A 19511-nucleotide genomic window follows, 5' to 3' on the forward strand; every position below is an offset into this window, starting at 1 on the left:
GTACCTTTATCGCCGGCGGCGCTTGTACAAAGCTGCACGCTATTGTCTAGATTAAACTGAAAATTAACGCGAATTTATAAGATCTATTTAAAGTCAATGATAAGTATTCGTTAGTAGCGCGAATAAACAATTAAAAATGATACATTCAATACAACTTCAATGTTGCATCGGCTTTCGGTCATGAATGCGTTAATCCATGGTTCGAAATATAGTCCGCTATCTTATCTTATCTTATCTTATACCTTTAAACGAGCAATTCTTGTTTATATATAATCTGAATCTCGGAAACGGCTTCAACGATTTTCATAAAATTTAGTATACAGGGGATTTCGGGGGCGATAAATCAATCTAACTACGATTTATTTTCAGAAAATGTTGTTTTATTCGTATTTTCAATAATCAACTTTTCCCGACATCTATTGGCGAATAATAATACTATTTTTTCTTAATTGAGGGCAACTAACCAAGATGGCGTTATCAAAAAAAAAAGCGACGATGATCATCTAGTGATTTTAAAAGCGATCAATCTCACACAAAGAGTCTAGCTAAAGAAAACGTTAAATCAAGTCTTGTATAAAAGCCACAGGTAGTTCTGTTCCTCAAAGCGTAACGAATCACATGAGAAATGGTCGCAGGTTGCTTGCCGACTATATAAAACAAGCGTTGCCTATATTAGGCGCGGTATGTGCTGATCACACAGGGCCTCAAATATTAAAACGAAATGAATCAAAACGGATTGACAGCTAGGGGAAATGATATTTAGTCGTTTCGCAGTCATTATTCTATGTGCAATCAGAAACTGATTGCATAAACTTTAAACATTATTTAGGTAAATCAACGAAGGTCACCTTGTTAAGGTTGATTTGGACAAGGATAACCACTCGAGCAGGCGAATATATTATTAGTCTTGTCTAGTTAGTAAATAAACTATACGATTTTCTTTAATCAACGATAAGTATTTTCTTAATAAATTGCACGAATGCGAGTTTTCATTATCGGAAGCAATCGTTCGCATACCATACTAATATTTAAAAAAACGCTTGCTCGTATTTAATAAATCCTTCGCGAGTAATCGTAATTATTTTCTATTAGCCATTGTGAGACTCAAATATGATAGGCAGCGGCTTGGCTCTGCCCCTGGCATTGCTGAAGTCCATGGGCGACGGTAACCACTCACCATCAGGTGGGCCGTATGCTCGTCTGCCTACAAGGGCAATAAAAAAAAAAAAAAAAACACGAATTCGAGTAGGTATCTTTATTAAAAATCATTCCGATTTTGTTAATTTAATTAACATTACATGGGATTTACTTTATGGCGTTTGGACGTTTAAATTCAAATAAATCTAAATGAAAAAAAAACACAATTAACATTTTACAAGAATTATTATTTCAATCAAATTGGTAAGGTCATCGTACTGGCCAACGGATGAGTCAGAGTGGACAGTCACTGAGTTGGTTGCGCATGCGCTTTATAATATTAATCTATTCCTTAAATGATACGTACCTACCTACGTTGATTCGATAATAAACAGTTTATTAAACAATAAAATTAATACGTAACTAGACAAACACAGGTAGGTGGCGGCATTTACGTTGTAGATGTCTATGCGCTCCGGTAACCACTTAACATTAGGTGGGCCGTGAGATCGTCCACCCGCCTAAGTAATAAGAAAAACACACACACAATCAAGTGCCATTTCCTCCTCTATTTTTCAAACACTTATTTGCTTACGAGCTCTATTCAAAGATTATGATGATTACGAATTTCGATTATGGGGCGATAATAAAACAAGAAATTTAATTTAACAGCAGTATGGTTTGTAGGTAGGTATAGGCATGAACTATGAAAAGATTTCTCAGTGGGTTGCGTTTCCGATCCGGTGGTAGATTCTGCGAAGCGCTGCTCTTACCAGGGTTAGTGTTAACAAATTCTCAGGTTGAGCCCGAGAGCTTACTACATACCAGTCCGCGAGAAGCTGTTGATTAATTGACGCTAAGAACCACACATTAGTGTCGACCAAGCTTATGACCTGTAGGTATTCCGAGTGCCAATCTTTAAAATTCAAATAATATTATAAATGGCTTTCTATGCAATAAAATTGTGTGGCAATTCATCTAAGACATCTGGTTATCAAAAATATGGCACAACATTTCATCGGTAAGTACACTTGGAGGGTTATCTGTGCGACAGACAAACCGTTCAAACATTTGCTCATTAAAACTTATTAAAACAGGAAATTCTGTTGCCGATAGCAATAAAATAATTCGTTTTCCAGCATTTCGTTCAAATACACGTCGTGACTTGATATCCGTGACCGGGATTGTGGAACGAAATCTTGTGGGACCCTCACAGGGCTGGCACAACAACGAGCTACAAAATTTATTTCATTCTGATAATAACAAAAATAAAAAATAAAATTTACAATATTTTTAGCGTAAATGACGTGGTGAATAAGTTATCGATTATGTGAAGAATAATTTTAGTAACGTTTGGTGAAAAGAAGATTTGTTAACGTTTTTCTCTGATTTTCAAAGTTCTTAATTGTCACGTAACCACTTAATAATCGAGAGTGCCGTCGCCTTGTTTTCTAACTTACGGCTCAAAAAAAAAACCGTTTTTTGGAACTAGACCCTAACTAGTTTTATTGGTATAAGATTAATTGATTGAGCACTGACAGCCCTCAGATCAAACCTAATGTTTCATTATAAGCTGTATTGTTAAATAGATCCTGTAGAACAAGCCGGCAGGTGTGTACCAAGAGAGATTCCACCAGGTTAATAGCCGAGCTCTAAACGAACCTAGTCAAACTAGTTTTATTTTATTGCATTAGCTATGCTGCGCTTAGCTATGCTGCAGCTTATCGATATGACCATTATATTGTAGGGGCGACTTAAAATTTTCATTCGTAAGCATATTATTGCTTAAGAGATTAATACTATTACTACTAACTAGTCGTTAAAATTCGATTTTAATTTGACATTAAAAATTGTTATATATTTTTTAAGGGATTTTATGACCTGGTAACTAAGATCTTTAGGTCAAGTCTTATTTTAATATTAATGTAAACTTTTTTTGTATAAAATTATAAAGAAATAAAATGAAGTTGATTAATATGAAACATGTTATAAAATGAAATGAAATAATAAAATAAAACAAATCACACAACTTCACTCGTGGCGTTCCCGCCAAAAGTCCTGTTATATTGTGCGAACGTAAACACAGTGGTATAGTTTGAGGTCATCATGCTCTGGGTGCTACTTACAAAGGGGCGTCAAATGGCCCGCAAACGAGAAATTGCTAGATAATTTTTATCATAATTGATTTCTGGAAAATATATTTTAACGCAAAAAAGTATTTTACCTAAAAAGGTGTTTTGCCCCGGGCGCGAGTTAAATAAACCTTTGGTTGTTTATTTTTATGTATTATATGTATTTATATCAACATTCTCTTTCTCCGAAGTTTTATATACAAAACATTTATCTTCACGCACTAACTAAGGTCATGTAATCCTCAATACATTGTTTGCTCACATCGATATTACGAGTAGTATGAAGCTTCCGCGTATTGTCTTCGGATACGCACGTAACGTAATTGTACATCCAACTAATTCAATATGGATGGGCCAAATCGATCGTTCGCCCACGTTTAATTGCCTTTCAATTAAGTATAGTGTACGCTCGAGTTTTTAAATCAATATCGAGGAAAAGAGCGCATTGAAATCATTAATTTTTTTTAAATACGCTTTTATTAGCTTCAGACGTATGTATGTTAGTATGTAACGGAATCTTTGACCATTGTTTTGACCCCCCTTCAAAACATCGGATTAACTCGAAATTTGTTATACTTATTAAGGGCCGATGACAATTCAATATTAAATAAAAAATTAAAAAAATTGAAATTCAACAAAAAATTTAAAAATAAATAAATGTTCAAAAAACTTGGTATCAGTAGTTATAAATATTTTATGAAACAGATACGAGTAGAAGGGTTATTTTGATAATATCCTAAAAAGCACCCCACGCCTTTTTTTTACAATAAAATCATTTATTTGGCTAATGAAGTGCGGGGCTCCTCAGGTTCGGAGAGTGCTTAGCCCACTGAGTTTCTCGTCGGATCTTCTCAATGGGTCGCGTTTTCGATCCGGTGATAGATTCTGCGAAGCACGGCTCTTGCTAGGGCCAGTGTTAGCAACACACCCGGTTTGAGCCCCGTGAGCTCAACTACACGTCAAGGAGAAGCTGATATAGCCCCAAGGCTATCAGCATAGGTAGGAACAAAAAAAATCGGAGAGTGATCTATGCAGGGTACCTGGCAAAAGCCGGATAAGAGAAGCCGAGGATTGAGCTCAGTGGCATGCAATTGGAGAGGCCTATGTCCAGCAGTAGACTGTCATAGGCTGATGATAATGATGAATTAAGCCTTGTAATATCACTCGAGCTTATCTCGTCTAATAACTAGCTTAGTTACTGTTTAGTTCAAATTTTATTTACATTATTATTAATACTAATATTATAAATGAAAAAGTTAGTTTGTTTGTTACGCTTTCAAGTTTTAATTACTCAACCGAAAATCGTGAAATTTGGCATACACTTTTTTAGGTATGCTAGATATGCGTCTCATTTCGAGTCTTCGGTCTGGAATGCATCGAACAACAACGACAAATCAATGAACAACGATCGAGAATTTTATTTCGGGATATTTTCTGATAATTATATTTATTTATATATTTTGATTCGACGTTTTACATGGTACTCATAACAGCTATCTCACGTTATAAAATTAATACTTCTCTACGATATATATACTGTGATTTATCAAAAAAATATAGGTACATTTCGATGAAGTTTTGCGCACCATAAAATTCGGTAAACAATTATTAGTCATTCGAGGTTGTACGTTAAACAGATGACGTAATCGCCGTTCCCATAATGATGTTGGTTTACGGCTTTAGATTTTAACTCGTCTTACTTAGGTGTTTATAAATTCTAACGAATTCGTCCACCCAAAATAAGCAAAAAAATAATAATTGAATTACATATTCCACGGATTATTCCGTTTTTGCCATGAACAAAGAAAGTAAGGAATTTTCTTTTTACCTTCCTAAGCTGGTAGGAAAATCTGGTAGCCTTTAGTGGCTATGCCGGCGTAACCGAGCGGGTAGGTGAGCTCACGGGGCTCTAACCTGAGGACGTTGCTAACACTGGCTCTAGCAAGAGCAGTGCTTCGCAGAATCTACCACCGGATCGGAAACGCACCCACTGAGAAGATCCAGCGAGAAACTCAGTGAGCTGTGTCTATGGGTTATTTTACTCGCTGAACTACTTTGTCACAAGCGACGGGTTCAACGGGGACGGTGACCAGTGCTCGAGCTAACTAAAAGCATCGTTAGTGTCAAATTACTAACAGATTAGTATATGCTTTAAATTACGACACGTTTTAGGGTAATTTTTTTCCCAAAAGAATACGATTCAATGGCAAGCCGTATTAAAAATTAACATGATCATATTATTTAGCCAGGATTTACAAGTCAGGTGAGGTCTTATTAGGTCAAAGCAATAAAATAATTGTATTGTCGTCGGTCCTTGATACGTGACCAAATTTGCAAGTTGATAGAAAGTCTTGAAGATGATAAAAATTACATAGAAAGATCCCATTACATGGAACCAGGACTAATTGAAAGCAAATAAATAAGTTTTGTCGTATGGGAAACGTGACCGCTGTATTTTAATTTATTCATTCACTGAGTGATTTTTCAAAAAAGAATACTTATAGTATGAGATATACGCAATTTATTGTTGTAAGTAGTTACGTAAAAAATATCAAATTAGATCATGGCATATCGAAATCTACACATCCATTTAAAACAAAACAAAAGAAAAAACTGTTTTGATCTCTAAACTGTAGAACGTAAATTTGATTTAAAAAAAATCTAGCAGCAATTTTGCTGTATTCGTAGATGTAGTTTCATCTTTATGCTTGTTCTCTCTCTCTCTCTCTCTCTCTCTCTCTCTTTCCTTTTTTTCTCTATAAAACGTATAACTTCTTTTCAAATAGGAGATCGCTCATTAGTTTTAAATAATCTGTTCAATACTTAATTACACGAATTAGTTAGGAAACATTGGAAATTTTAGTAAACTGTCTCATAAAATTAAAATGTTTAAAACACACAACTATGAATTTATTGTTGTTTTTAAAGTGTTTCAAAATACGCAATGGCTTGGCAGTTTTATAAAAAGAAATACCTTATTGTTAGTTTCTGGTAGTGTGAGCCAGCCGTTTCGGATCTCAGCGGGGTCAGCTTCTTCTAATGACATAGACGAAACACTTCTGGGGGCTTTGCCCTTCCAATGCACCGGATCCCACCAGTTAACGTGGTCTAACGAACGAGACTTGTTACGCGCGTCCATTATTGTTCTTTCAAACTTTCACACGAATTTAGAATCACGAATGTTTAATTGTTCTAATCTTTACTAGTTAAGGTTATTATAAATTATTAAAGAATATTTCGGCCATTTCTACTTAAAATGTATCATAATTAAATTAAAAACATTCTTCAAATACGTTTCAGACATATCTCATTAAATTCACTTATTAAATCACATATATTAATATTACTCAACGATCTACAGAAATTTCGAGAATCAGTTGTAATAAAAGTGTTGTATTTTTATCAAACAATAACAGTACTATGAATACGAGAATATGATGTTTACGTGCTTCAACCTTGTCTTCTTAGAGTTGAATGAATCCTGGGGTTGGAACTTGAGGGGGTGAATATTTGTATGTTTGTGCAGTTGCTAGGCGACGGCCCACGTGGACTTCAATGTCACGGTGGCGTGAACAAGTGGTGACCTTCACGGCTGATCAAGTTGACCTGTTTAGCGGAACAAATGCACTAGCGAACGCTCTCTCAGGTATCTATTGGAGTGTTTCGTGTCGGAAGATTTTATGGTTTATGTTAAATCAAGTTATAATACTTTATAAGTGAGTGCACAAAGTGGGAAGATTGCACAAAGTGGGAATGAGTTGCTCGCTCCGGGCATTTCAATATTGTAATAATTGTTATGTTATTATACTCATGTAAAAATGAATATTTAAAAAAATCTAATATTAAAAAAATAATCTAATATTTAAAAAAAAAACATGCCCGCTGAGTTTCTTGCCAATTCTTCTCAGGACGGAGGTTAGTTCTTGTGAATTGGCAGTAGTTCTTTTGACGTTCAACAAGTATGTATTTTCGTTTAGGTTGAATAATTTTTTTTTGATTTGATTTGATTTGATTTGAGTGAGTGTTAGTTAGTGTATTTGGTCTGTGTGCTTAGTCCGAGTTTTTAACGTTCTCGATGGCGTAAACGTTAACTCGAATTTGTATGGAGTTAAAACGTTTGCCTACGTTTGCCGCTAAGAGCGCTGTTCGAACTGCATACAAATTTAAGTTAACTTTTACGTTATCGAGGACGTTAAAAAACTCGCACTAAGCACACTGGTGTATTTGGTCTGGTACCGATCTTTTCGCTACCTATTCGGTGGTAGCTTAAGGGGCTATTCCAGCTTTTCGCGGACTGATAGGTGAGCTCACGGGTTCAACCTGAGAGAATTTGCTAACACTAGCCCTAGCAAGGGCAGTGCTTCCTAGAATCTATCACCGAATCCCAATCGCGATCCACTGAGAATATCCGGCGAGAAACTCAGTGGGCTGTGTCTGTGGGGTTAGTTCTGTTATATGGAATTGAGAGAAGATTTAATGATACAACGACAATGATGGCAACCGTGCCGCCTGGAATTAAGAATAGGACTGACTGGACAGGAGGGGATTGCTCTATAGTAAAGGATCACAAGTGCTGATGCTATTCGGGAAAAGTGATGATGAAAGCAAAGCAACCAGAGAGTTTTTTTTATTGCTTATATGAGTGGACGAGCTCACAGCCCACCTGGTGTTAAGTGGTTACTGGAGCCCATAGACATCTACAACGTAAATGCGTCACCCACCTTGAGATAAGTTCTAAGGTCTCAAGTATAGTTACAACGGCTGCCCAACCCTTCAAACCGAAACGCATTACTGCTTCACGGCAGAAATAGGCGGGGAAGTACCTACCCGTGCGGACTCACAAAAGGCCGTACCATCAGTATCGTAATAGTTCGCTCGTCGAACTCTTCGTCGTAATGGAAGAGTTCGATTAAGTTGGTGACCGGTACTTGAAGGGTCTAAAGCCCGAGATTGGATCCGGGGGATCTGACAAGACATGTTGCGGGCGATAGCGGCTTTGCGTTGCCCCGTCGGCTGGGTCGGATATGTAATTAGTGGTGACCACGATAAGAGGTTTATCGCACCGCTTTGTCGAACTAGGACAGCTCTTAAGATAAACGGCTTTATATTGTAGAGTTGCCTGCTAAACGTTACCGAGCCACTCCAAATTGTACATTATGTGGAAAAAAAGAGCACAAAGTTTACATAACTCAGACTGAATACAGCAAGAACAGCTGTTGAAGACACATAATGAATCATTTATAAAATACTTTACTACTCGTACGTAGAAAGTAAAGGCGTTATTAGTCTCTTATGACATTAAGACGACAAGGGCAAATTGGTTTCAGTGTAAATAGAACATTGTTTGCGGGATGTTCTCGTGTTTCTTGCGACGGTATCGATTGTCACTTGTTATGTAGGTACATAGTCGCGCTGTCTATTCAATTGTTATTCGAATGATTTTACAATCGAGAACATAAAAAAATCGCCATCAAGAAAATCACGAAAAATCAAAATTCATAAAACTGATTACTTTCTTTAGATGGTGTTCGAAGTTTAATAGAACTTAATCTAGTGTAAATATGTTTTTAAATAAAAAAATATTGTAAAACCTTTGATTATAGTATACACGTATATAATCAAACGTGTATATAATCATAGTCTAAAACTTTATAATAATATTACAATTTCATTTCGTATATTACGTGATCAGATCAACTTAATGTTTTTGCTAGCATCAGATTAGGATTAGATTACCTTTTAAGATTAGATGATTTTATTTAAAACTAGCTGACCCGGCAGACTTCGTAGTGCTTCAATTGATAAATAAAAGACCTAAGCTTTTGTATAAAATAAACTTGAAACACCGACGGGGGACATATCAAACGAAATAAAAAATGTTATTTTTATTTAATTCCGAGCATTTTCATATAATATTTACCTTTTAAACCTTCTCTGGACTTCCACAAATAATTCAAGACCAAAATTAGCCAAATCAGTCCAGCCGTTCTCGAGTTTTAGCGAGACTAACGAACAGTAATTCATTTTTATATATATTTAAAATAAAAATTAAAGTAAAATAAAAAACAAGTTAGAATACGAACAGATTCTAATAAAAATAAACATTACCCATCGTATAAAGATTAAACAATTTTTTTGCTACAACTGGCAACCTGCATTCTGAGTTAGCAGTGGAAAAAAATATCACTAAAAGCATTCTACTAAAAACTTTTTAATTTTAATTTGCTGAAATTACTTATTTTACAAAACGCAAGAAGAATAAGTGGTAAAAACTCTTATAAACAAACTTCTCATTTTTCATGTTGCATAGAAACATATGTCATTCAAACGCCCACACTCCTTATTACGATCAATCAAACGACAAAAAGCTTAACTGTTCGATTATAAAATTGAAAGTGACCGAGTAACTAAATCTAGCGTTGCTACCTTGCAAGGAAACTTCTGAATCATCGGCCTTTTGAATTGTCCTGCCCATAAAAGTGCCGGCTGATCTCGTGTGGGCGTTCGAGGTTCAACCTTAAACTTTACAAAACTAAGATCATTTTACGGTGTGGGATTTTCAATGTTTATTTGACAATAACAGAGTTTGCAATGAGAAAGTGAGAGATCGAATAGTAACGAGAATCTATACATTAATACGTGAAGCAAAAACTTTGTACCCATTTTTACGAAAATTGCGCGGACAGAGGAGTATAAAATTTCCCACGCTTATAGAGAATATAGAGAAGGAGTGCAGAATGCTAATATTTTTTTTAAATTATGCATAAATAATACGGTTACCGGGGTCCCTAAGCCTGCTCCTAGTGCTAGAGCTGAAGGCGTCAAATTAATTTGTACTTTGCCTTTGAATATATAATAGTTAATACAGCCAAAAACTGACACAACTTTTATAGTGATATTACCATTGCTACACGCATTTCCTAAAACTTATTTCCTATTTTATAATACGAATTAATGTTAGCATTAATTAGATTACAATTTTGCCTTGGTTGCTACATTAATTACTTATAAGGAAACTTGTGACTAGTTACATAAAAACGCTACCATGGTATTAATGTTATCCAAATAAAGTGACTACATAATTCCAAATGAACGTAATTCATTTTATGTAATCACACATGATTGAACTTATTCGCGATATTTATGTTAACAAACTATTTATGAATTATCGCAAGGTGCGTTTACGATGTATTTAATAAAATATATTAGATTTCGCCAATTGCATTTACTTGGCTTTAACATGAAAACTGATTTCAGTAACAAGTGTACAACAAAGACTATTTTCAAATACTACGTTTTTGTTACGCTGCTACATAAAAGTTTCTATTATACCCTTCATATTGTTAGGAATAAACAATATTCAGTATTTAGTCGAATAAACAGCGTTAGTTCTTGGTACAATAAGTTTTTTGGGTTTTTTTTTGCGGTAGGCAGCGGCTTGGCTCTGCCCCTGGCATTGCTGAAGTCCATGTGCAGCGGTAACCACTCACCCTCAGGTGGGCCGTGTGCTCGTCTGCCTACAAGGGCAATAAAAAAAAAACGAGATCTACCGATTCAGACAACATTGACATCTATAATACCTTACAATCTAATATGGACTCATGAATAATCTATTTATACGCCTTAATGTCGCGAATTATAGTTTGATGAAAAAAAAAATAAACCTCTGCCTAACTGTCACACAAATCAAATTCATATTTAACAAGCTACAGTCATGAAATTATATTTGTATCCGAAATCATTTAATAAATACTTATTACCCACAAATTGATCCACTTGACAAAAACATATCTTGTTCAAGTGCTATAATCTGTTACATTCAAAAGCCCATTACAAGAATACAAACAAACAATTAAGACATTTTATAATACACAACACAATTTGCTGCAATTGAACAAAAGCGGTGCATAGCTGTCTGAGTTCGCCTCCGCTTGAGTCGCCCACGGTGTTACTGCATTTGTACTTGTACATATTGCCGTCAGATTGGCTATGTATAATAAATACACTTTTAGTTTCATTGGGATAAGTTGCTCTCGGATACGCAAAGTCGAAGTTCAAAGGTGGATATGAACAAAGAAAGACCTGTATTTGGCAGCGGGTGACCTAAGGTGGAACAGAATTTATAATGTAGGTATATAATGAGAAATTCCATTTGATAGAAGCTTAAAATCTAAATAAATATGTTTTTTTATCCTGGTCAGTTACAAATTACACGTATCCCTATATTTACACAGCACCTATTTTACACAATTTGATTATTAGTACACGATTTATAAATTCACGTAGTTTGAAATTTCATAAAAACGCGAATTACATATTCGAATATTTTTTTGTGCTTTAAGTATTTTTGGGTCTTATTCGTCCGGAAAAACCGGTGGAAACATCGTAGGAATTCCGGTATTGTGAAAATATGTAATCTTAATATATATTTACGCAAGCCCATATTTTTTTGTACGACTGTGAGTTTATTTATTACAAGTAGAATTGATACGTTATCAATTTTGTTGCTTGTTTGTGGAGTCTTTTTGTATGATTGGTGTCAAAAAAACCTCGGAAAAAAAATGAAAAGAAAAGAAAACTTGGTAAAAATTCGTGTTATTAAAATATTGGATCGTTTACGACTTGATGTAATAGAGAAAGAGTCACTATTATTTTTACAAAAAAAAAAAACAACTGGATTAAGCGCATATTGGGACTTTAATTGGTTTTATGCGGTTTTCTATAGTAAGATCTGAGATTTAATTTTACACAGTTTTCTCGGTAGCCTATCATGTTTAAAGTTCACCGGACATCTTAAAGGAGATTCAAATTACGTTAATTAATATTCCCTTACCCTATAATAATAAAAGGCGTCAAGTTAACAAACTTTTTCTAGCTGTAATTACTTCCATAACAAGTAACAGAAAAAATTCGTTGCGAATATCGTGTATAAACGGCGTTAAGTTAACAAACTTGTTTTCTAGCTGCAATTACTTCCATAACGACTAAGTAACAGACAAAATTTGCAATAATCGTGTACCGACTGTAGAAGACTAATTATCGGTAATTTGAAATCATCATTGGGACTAGCTCGAACAGCTCTTCCAACAATGGTCTAGAATAAGAGGTATTATTTGAAATTGAATTTAGTCCGAATTTGGAATGTGTCAGGCGTGACATAGTTCAGTTCGATTTGTTTTTTTTTTTCTATACAAGGAAAACGATCGTGCTAAAGTCTAATTAGGTTAGTTTTATAAATAAAGCTACCGTCGATTTACCGATGAGGCGCTCACCACATTAATTAAATTTGAAATGGTACATTTTTTTTCCATTCCAATTACATTAATGAATAATGATTTCGATAAATGATTTAACTTAACATTGTTGATTTTGTTTGTCGCTCGTGAAGTTATAAATTCTTATAAGTGCATTTATTAGAACTTGCCGATACAAGTCTCGTAAAAATCTTCAAAATATAAAACTTTATATTTTGCAGACCTAACGTAAATGTAAGTTTATGATGTAATACAGAGAGGAGCTATCAGAAGAGCAAAGAATAGCATATTCAAAGAGCACATTCAATCTATCCATACAGCGTACATTTACAATCGAATCCTGTTTCAATTTCTCATAGGTTTCTATTGAATATAATTTTTATCATCGCACTCTACGTCATATTATATCTGAAACCTCAGAGCCGTTCCAGATATGTTTTCTGCCGTGTGTCACCTGGATCTGGAACGAACTACCGTTTACGATATTTCTTGAATAATGACATATAAGGCTTGTGGAGAGTATTAAGCGGTAGGCAGCGGCTTGGCTCTGCCCCTGGCATTGCTGAAGTCCATGGGCGACGGTAACCACTCACCATCAGGTGGGCCGTATGCTCGTCTGCCTACAAGGGCATTAAAAAAAAATGTCCTTCTTCGACCGAGATTTGAGAAGAGTCATTTGCAGTGGCTTGATATATCTCTGGTGATATGACCGATAATTAGTGACCATTTACCGTTTTCGAAAAAGCGGCGCCACACGATATCTCTTATCGGGGCTGCCTCTATTTTCATACCCGACCTAGACGACGGCACAACACACAGCCGCTGTCACTCTAAGCATGTAATTTCGGATCCTACCGATCCGGACATTCCGACCACGGGTCACCGCTCTCAGCGAACTCGTCGAATGAGTTCGACGTGCAACTAAACCCATAGACACGGCCCACTGAGTTTCTCGCCGGATCTTCTGAATGGGTCGCGATTTCGATCGCGTGGTAGACTCAGCGAAGTACTGCTTTTGTTAGAGCTCGCCTACCAGTTAGTGTAACCTCTTTGCGACCTAATGTCGATTCTCATAACACTAATCTTTGCTGACCACTCTACGAAATACACTCTATGACTGACCCGCCATATTGTCTACGACGTAGGTACATCTTAGACGGAAGTAAAAACTGTGAATTGTGATTAACGAAATAAAAATGTAAACCCGATCGTAACGTTTGTCATTTATAAAGGAATCCAAACATTACAGTTAGGTGAGGCGAAAATAGCTCCTTGAGGCTACCGATGATTAGGTTCCTACCTAGCAAGCTATCCTACCTTATTTTGTGTTTGTAATATATTATATCTATAAGGTAATATACCTACACTTTATCAAATGGTTACTGGTAATCTTTATAATAAATATACACATTACAGTTTTCACGAGCAGTATTTTTAATATCCTTCAAACAAATTAAATAAATAAAAAAACAATGCCGATTCCATTATAATTGTTACCGAGTCGAGAGTCAATTAGGATACATTCCTCAATTAGCTTGTAACGTTTACACAACACAAAAGCTATTAAATATATTACTAAGAGACGCGTCATGACGCTCTTTCACTTTCTTTTCAGATGGTATGCGGTATATACATATAAATATGGTATTGTATCATAAGTCGTCGTGGCCCAAAGGAGAAGACGTCCGGTGCATTCGTATCTAGCGATGCACCGATGTTCGAATCCTACAGGCGGGTACCAATTTTTCTAATTAAATACGTACTTAACAAATGTTCACGATTGATTTCCACAGTAAAGGAATAACATCGTGTAATAAAAATCAAAACCGCAAATTTATAATTTGCGTAATTATTGGTGGTAGGACCTCTTGTGAGTCCGCACGGGTAGGTACCACCGCCCTGCCTATTTCTGCCGTGAAGCAGTAATGCGTTTCGGTTTGAAGGGTTGGACAGCCGTTATAACTATACTGAGACCTTAGAACTTATCTCAAGGTGGGTGGCGCATTTACGTTGTAGATGTCTATGGGCTCCAGTAATCACTTAACACCAGGTGGGCTGAGAGCTCCACCCATCTAAGCAATAAATAAAAAATCTGATGACTGTTCGCTAGTTTGACGCTAAGATGTTGTGTTGGCTACGCATTTCCTGGACCAGTTCTTCGACATCTAAACGTTCAACTACGAGACACAACTATTTTCTTAGATCAAGAAGACGAAGCCTGATGCGTTGATCCGGTAAGATCAGATCCAATCTATAAACGACCTGGGTTTTAGAGGCTACCCATGTTTCGGTAATAGTTCACAGAAAGTTGGTCCATAGAGGTGGAGAACTTTATCAATGAGACGTAAGATTCAAGAAGGAGTACTAATAGGATGAGCTCTTAAGATGTAATACAAACTTTATAGGCTTGATTGATTGATTAATACAGGATAATCTGTGCAATGAAGTTGTGTAATAAATAAAAATTAATACATTTAAATGGTAAGATTAATGTGTAGAATCTACACTGTAGATAGAGGAGAGTTGACAGGAAAAATTACAATTTCAACATTCCTTATTATTCAGATGCGAGCCACGGTAGACTGTGTCATTAATGACTCAGAATTGGCATTGCTGAAGTCCATGGGCGACGGTAACCACTCACCATCAGGTGGGCCGTGCGCTCCGTCTGCTTACAAGGGCAATAAAAAAAAGAAATATAAACATATACATATTAAATTTATTTGTAACTTTTATACAATGCTAGTATGTGTTCGTTGTAATGTTTACATATTATTCACTTGTTTATTAATACTTTTAAAGGAAGTTAATTCTAGTCACGTGTTTATAATGCTGATGATATGTGCTTAAATTCTTTAACGCACTTTTAAGTATTAGCTTTTCTGTATCTCTATCTACGTAACGTATTCTTTCAACGTATAATAAAATAATTTTCACCAATTTCAAGCTTACTTTGAAAATTTGTATACATATGAAAGTCCGATGACATTATAATAATGTTATTGTTGTCTATAAAAAACTCGATCTAATTTTTATTAGGGCCTATTTGACCCGGCAGACTTCATAGTGCCTCAATCGATAGTTAAAAGATCTAAGGAATCCGTCCGACGGGGGACACATCATAGGAAAAACAAATTTTTTATTTTTATTTAATTCCGAGCATTTTCATATTTATCTACCTTTTAAACCTTCTCTGGACTCCCACAAATAATTCAAGACCAAAATTAGCCAAATCGGTCCAGCCGTTCTCGTGTTTTAGCGAGACTAACGAACAGCAATTCATTTTTATATATAGAGATAGAAGATAGATTATTATTATTTGTGAAACGTCTTTTCCTCATTTAAAAATTTTATTTACTTGTTTTTCTTATAATTCAATCGTTATTATCTTCTGGAGAGTGTAAAAGGAAAATACTTGTTTATTATACGGAACATTAAAAAAACAAGAAATCCTTGTTAGCGGCCCACGTGTGGGTCTATTTTGCAAATCGGGTATCGCAGATCTTGCATTATTAAATACCGCCCACAAATTATGTCATTTTATAGAAGGCTTCGTTGTCATTTTAGGTCATGGCTGTCCGTTTTGGAGTAATCTATACGTGGTGTCGTCTCGAAAATACAAGTTTATTGGAATAGACGCCTGCTGGTCTAACCTATATGGAAACGGTGACGAGGTATAAAACGTTAAAGATATGAAATGGATTTGCGCAAAAACTTATACGTCTAGAGATTTAACTAAATAACAAAAAGAGAAATTTATGTCGACATAATTGTAGTGAAATTTAATTGATTATAATGAAGACTACTAATGGATGCTTAAAACAAAAAAAACATGGTTCACCTGGGATTAAATGGTATTGTGAATTATACTCTGCCCTCTGAATTAAACTCGTGATGCCGGTCTGGAGGTAGATTCTGTAAGCCACTGTTCACCGTGTGCTAGAGCCAGCATTAGCAAACTATTTTAGGTTGAGATCCTGCGCTCACCTACTGGTCAGAGAGTAGCTAGAATAGCCTCTTAAGATAACAGTGAATAGGTAGGGAAAAAAGTTAATAGATATTGAATTTTCTCAATTTTGCATTTGCACAAAACATATTCCAATGAGTGGCTTATACATTTTTTTGACACGTGACGTATGTGACACTGAAGTTGTGTATATACATATTGTCTACATAATTGCATTTAAATATGCAACAACAAAATTAAATTTAGCCCAGTGAACTGCGATACAATAAATCTAAAATAGGAACATTTAATAATAAGTATTGTCATTAAAATTTAAATAGTTCTCAGTGTTGGCCACCAATTTGTGCTCCTGGCTTTCTGTTATTCATGAACCACGTTAACCGCTCACCTTCAGCTGGGCCTGCCTAAAATGCTCGTTTATCATCGAAGACAAAAAATTATAATATAAAAAGTATATCACTGGGCTTCGTGGTTTTTAAATAAACCGTTTGAGTGTTATATTATACTAAATCATTTGAGTTAGAGTATTGTTATTTGCAAACTTTATACCGATACCCGTAGCTACAGTTGACGCACCACTATCGATTTCAATTAATAAATTAATGCCTCAACAAACAATCGATAAGGTGTAACGTTCGCGCCCACACCACGACAACGGCCAAGTAAAACCTAGTGCTTTTTATACTGAATTTAATAGTGTCCATGGAGAGGTATTAAATGCATTCTTCTTCTCAGTCGTACACTCATGGAGTGGTCGTGGTTATGTATGTCTTATTGCTGGGTTGCGGCTTTTGAGACTTCTCCATCTCTCTCTATTTGTGGCGGTACGTGTACATTCAGTAAGGAACACTTAGTAGATGACTTAATCAAGCCTGTCCACCTTTTGGGTGATCGGCCGCGAGAGCGTTGACCGTCTACTCTTCCTTGAACCACTGAACGTTCCAATGAGATTTCATTACGAATGATATGTCGAAACATATTAATGATTCGCAATTGCAAAAAAAGAAGTGATGCTAACTATACGTCAGTTTCCGTTTTACACCTAGTATGATGTTGATGATGAAGTACTATCTATATATTTGGGTTTGATGTATGCGCACAGAAATTAGATTTTAGCAATTTAACCTGCCGATTGCCACACCCCTTCCACGGCTATAATATCACGTAACCAAAATTAATAATTCAGTCAGCGAGTTATTGGGTCACAGTGAATTTTTATTCATAGAAACTATTGTCTTCATAATCACTACGGTTTCTGGTAATCGTGTCGCAGTGGTTGACTATTTGATGCTCTAGTTATGACAGATAAATTATTTAGAATAATTTGACGAAGAAAAAGTACGTTGATAATAATATACATAAGTATGTTAACTGTGTAACTAACAGTCCTTTTGCGATTTAATTTCGTGATTATTATTTCCGAACTCAGACGTCAGTGGTCACAAAAACTTTAAAATATTCGAGAAGTCGGAAATTATAAATGCGACAATAAATCGTAAAAGTACTAATAATTATGTCTACGATTCATGAAATATCAAAGTAAATACCATGAGACCATGTCTTTAACATCATGCGGCTTAAAATTCGTGAAATTCTTTACACGATTTTGGATATGTAATGCACGCTACCATATGCAATAAATTAGAAGGATTAAAGTTAAAAAAATCATAAAAAAAGAATAATTCATTTTATATCGGGCATAATAATTTACTAATGTAACTAAATGTAATCATACCCCAATCGCGCAAGACACTGCCGACCGGAAATAGCGCTAGATAGGACACACTACGGCGCAGTCCACTCAGCATTGATCGCTTTTAGTGGCAGGAAAAGACCTGTACACACTTGGCGACGCATCGTCTAGAACGAGATGAGGACTGCCGGCCTAACCTAGCGCGATGTTAAGGAGCAAGGTCAAGACAGGAAGAGGCGGAGGCAACTTGTGCGGGCCTTATATACCAGCGGAGTACCTCAGAACTGCAACTTCTTTATGCTCATCGATGTATTCGAAGTTAATAATATTAAATGGACTACGACGAATGTCCATTTACAACGGATACCTGTTTTAATTGCGTTCGTTAATCAATTTAGCGCTTGCAATATATTTTTACTCACGGGTAAATAACGGTATTTGCGCGATATGGGATTTAGGTCGCGCAGTATCTGTTAACTGTTTTATATTACGACTAGTGTCAACGCCATTTGTAATAAACTTCGCGTTACTATTTACGTATGGTTGCGGGTAGGTAAAATTAACTAACATTCGGTGCTTTTAGGTACCTCAAGCACGGGTCGTAGTTTTTGTCGAACCTGTCGCTTGCGACGAAAGGCTCGGCGAGCAAATTAACCCTCAGACACAGTCCACTGAGCTTCTCACTGGATCTTCTTAGTGGATCACGTTTCCGATTCGTTGGTAGATTCTGCGAAGCACTGCTAGACCCAGTGTTAACAACAACCTCAGGTTACAGCCCCGTGAGCTCACCTACTCGCTCGGTTAAGCTGGCATAACCCTTCGAGCTTACCAGCATAGGTAGGAAAAAAAACTGACACACACACACACACACACACACAAACACACACACATTGATTTAAAAGACATTATCAAATAAAATAAAAATGGGAAACGTTGAATGGATTAAATCTAGAAATTTCAAAGTGCTAAGTTTAATGGAAAATTTTAATAAGCTTATTATTAGATTTTAATCTTCCAACGCCTATCAAAGTCACAAATCGTCCCGTCATATTTCGTATCGAATTAATTAGGAGACTTACCACGAAAAACACAACACAACAGCAGTAAATTCACAGTTTGTAAAAAGTATTTCAGTGAAAGATACTAATTAATTAATAGGACGTACATACAATGTACTATAAGTATTCCTTTCAATGCTTTTAAATGGAACATAGGAGGGGTTGGGACACCATTTGTACGAATCGTGTCAAAGCCTCACGTGCCGCTATTACGTCATTGGGGTGAACTAAATGAGGACTATCACGTGTTGTCTGTATATATTTATTTAT

General features: G+C 35.8%; 1 protein-coding gene across 4 annotated transcripts in view; it reads right to left on the minus strand.

The window, feature by feature from the left end:
- LOC101741937 (zinc finger C2HC domain-containing protein 1C) overlaps positions 1 to 19511 on the minus strand; it is a 37845-nt gene that overhangs the window by 14107 nt on the left and 4227 nt on the right. The window contains exon 1 of one of the 4 annotated variants that reach the window (XM_062676184.1): positions 5 to 160. The exons of the other annotated variants lie outside the window; for them this stretch is intronic. The gene's annotated coding sequence lies outside the window, so the exon portion shown is untranslated. Of the gene's footprint in view, positions 1 to 4; positions 161 to 19511 lie in introns of those variants that run through there. 4 annotated transcript variants of the gene reach the window in all.

This window comes from Bombyx mori, chromosome 25 (assembly GCF_030269925.1).
Source record: "Bombyx mori chromosome 25, ASM3026992v2".
Taxonomy (NCBI): Eukaryota; Metazoa; Arthropoda; class Insecta; order Lepidoptera; family Bombycidae; genus Bombyx; species Bombyx mori.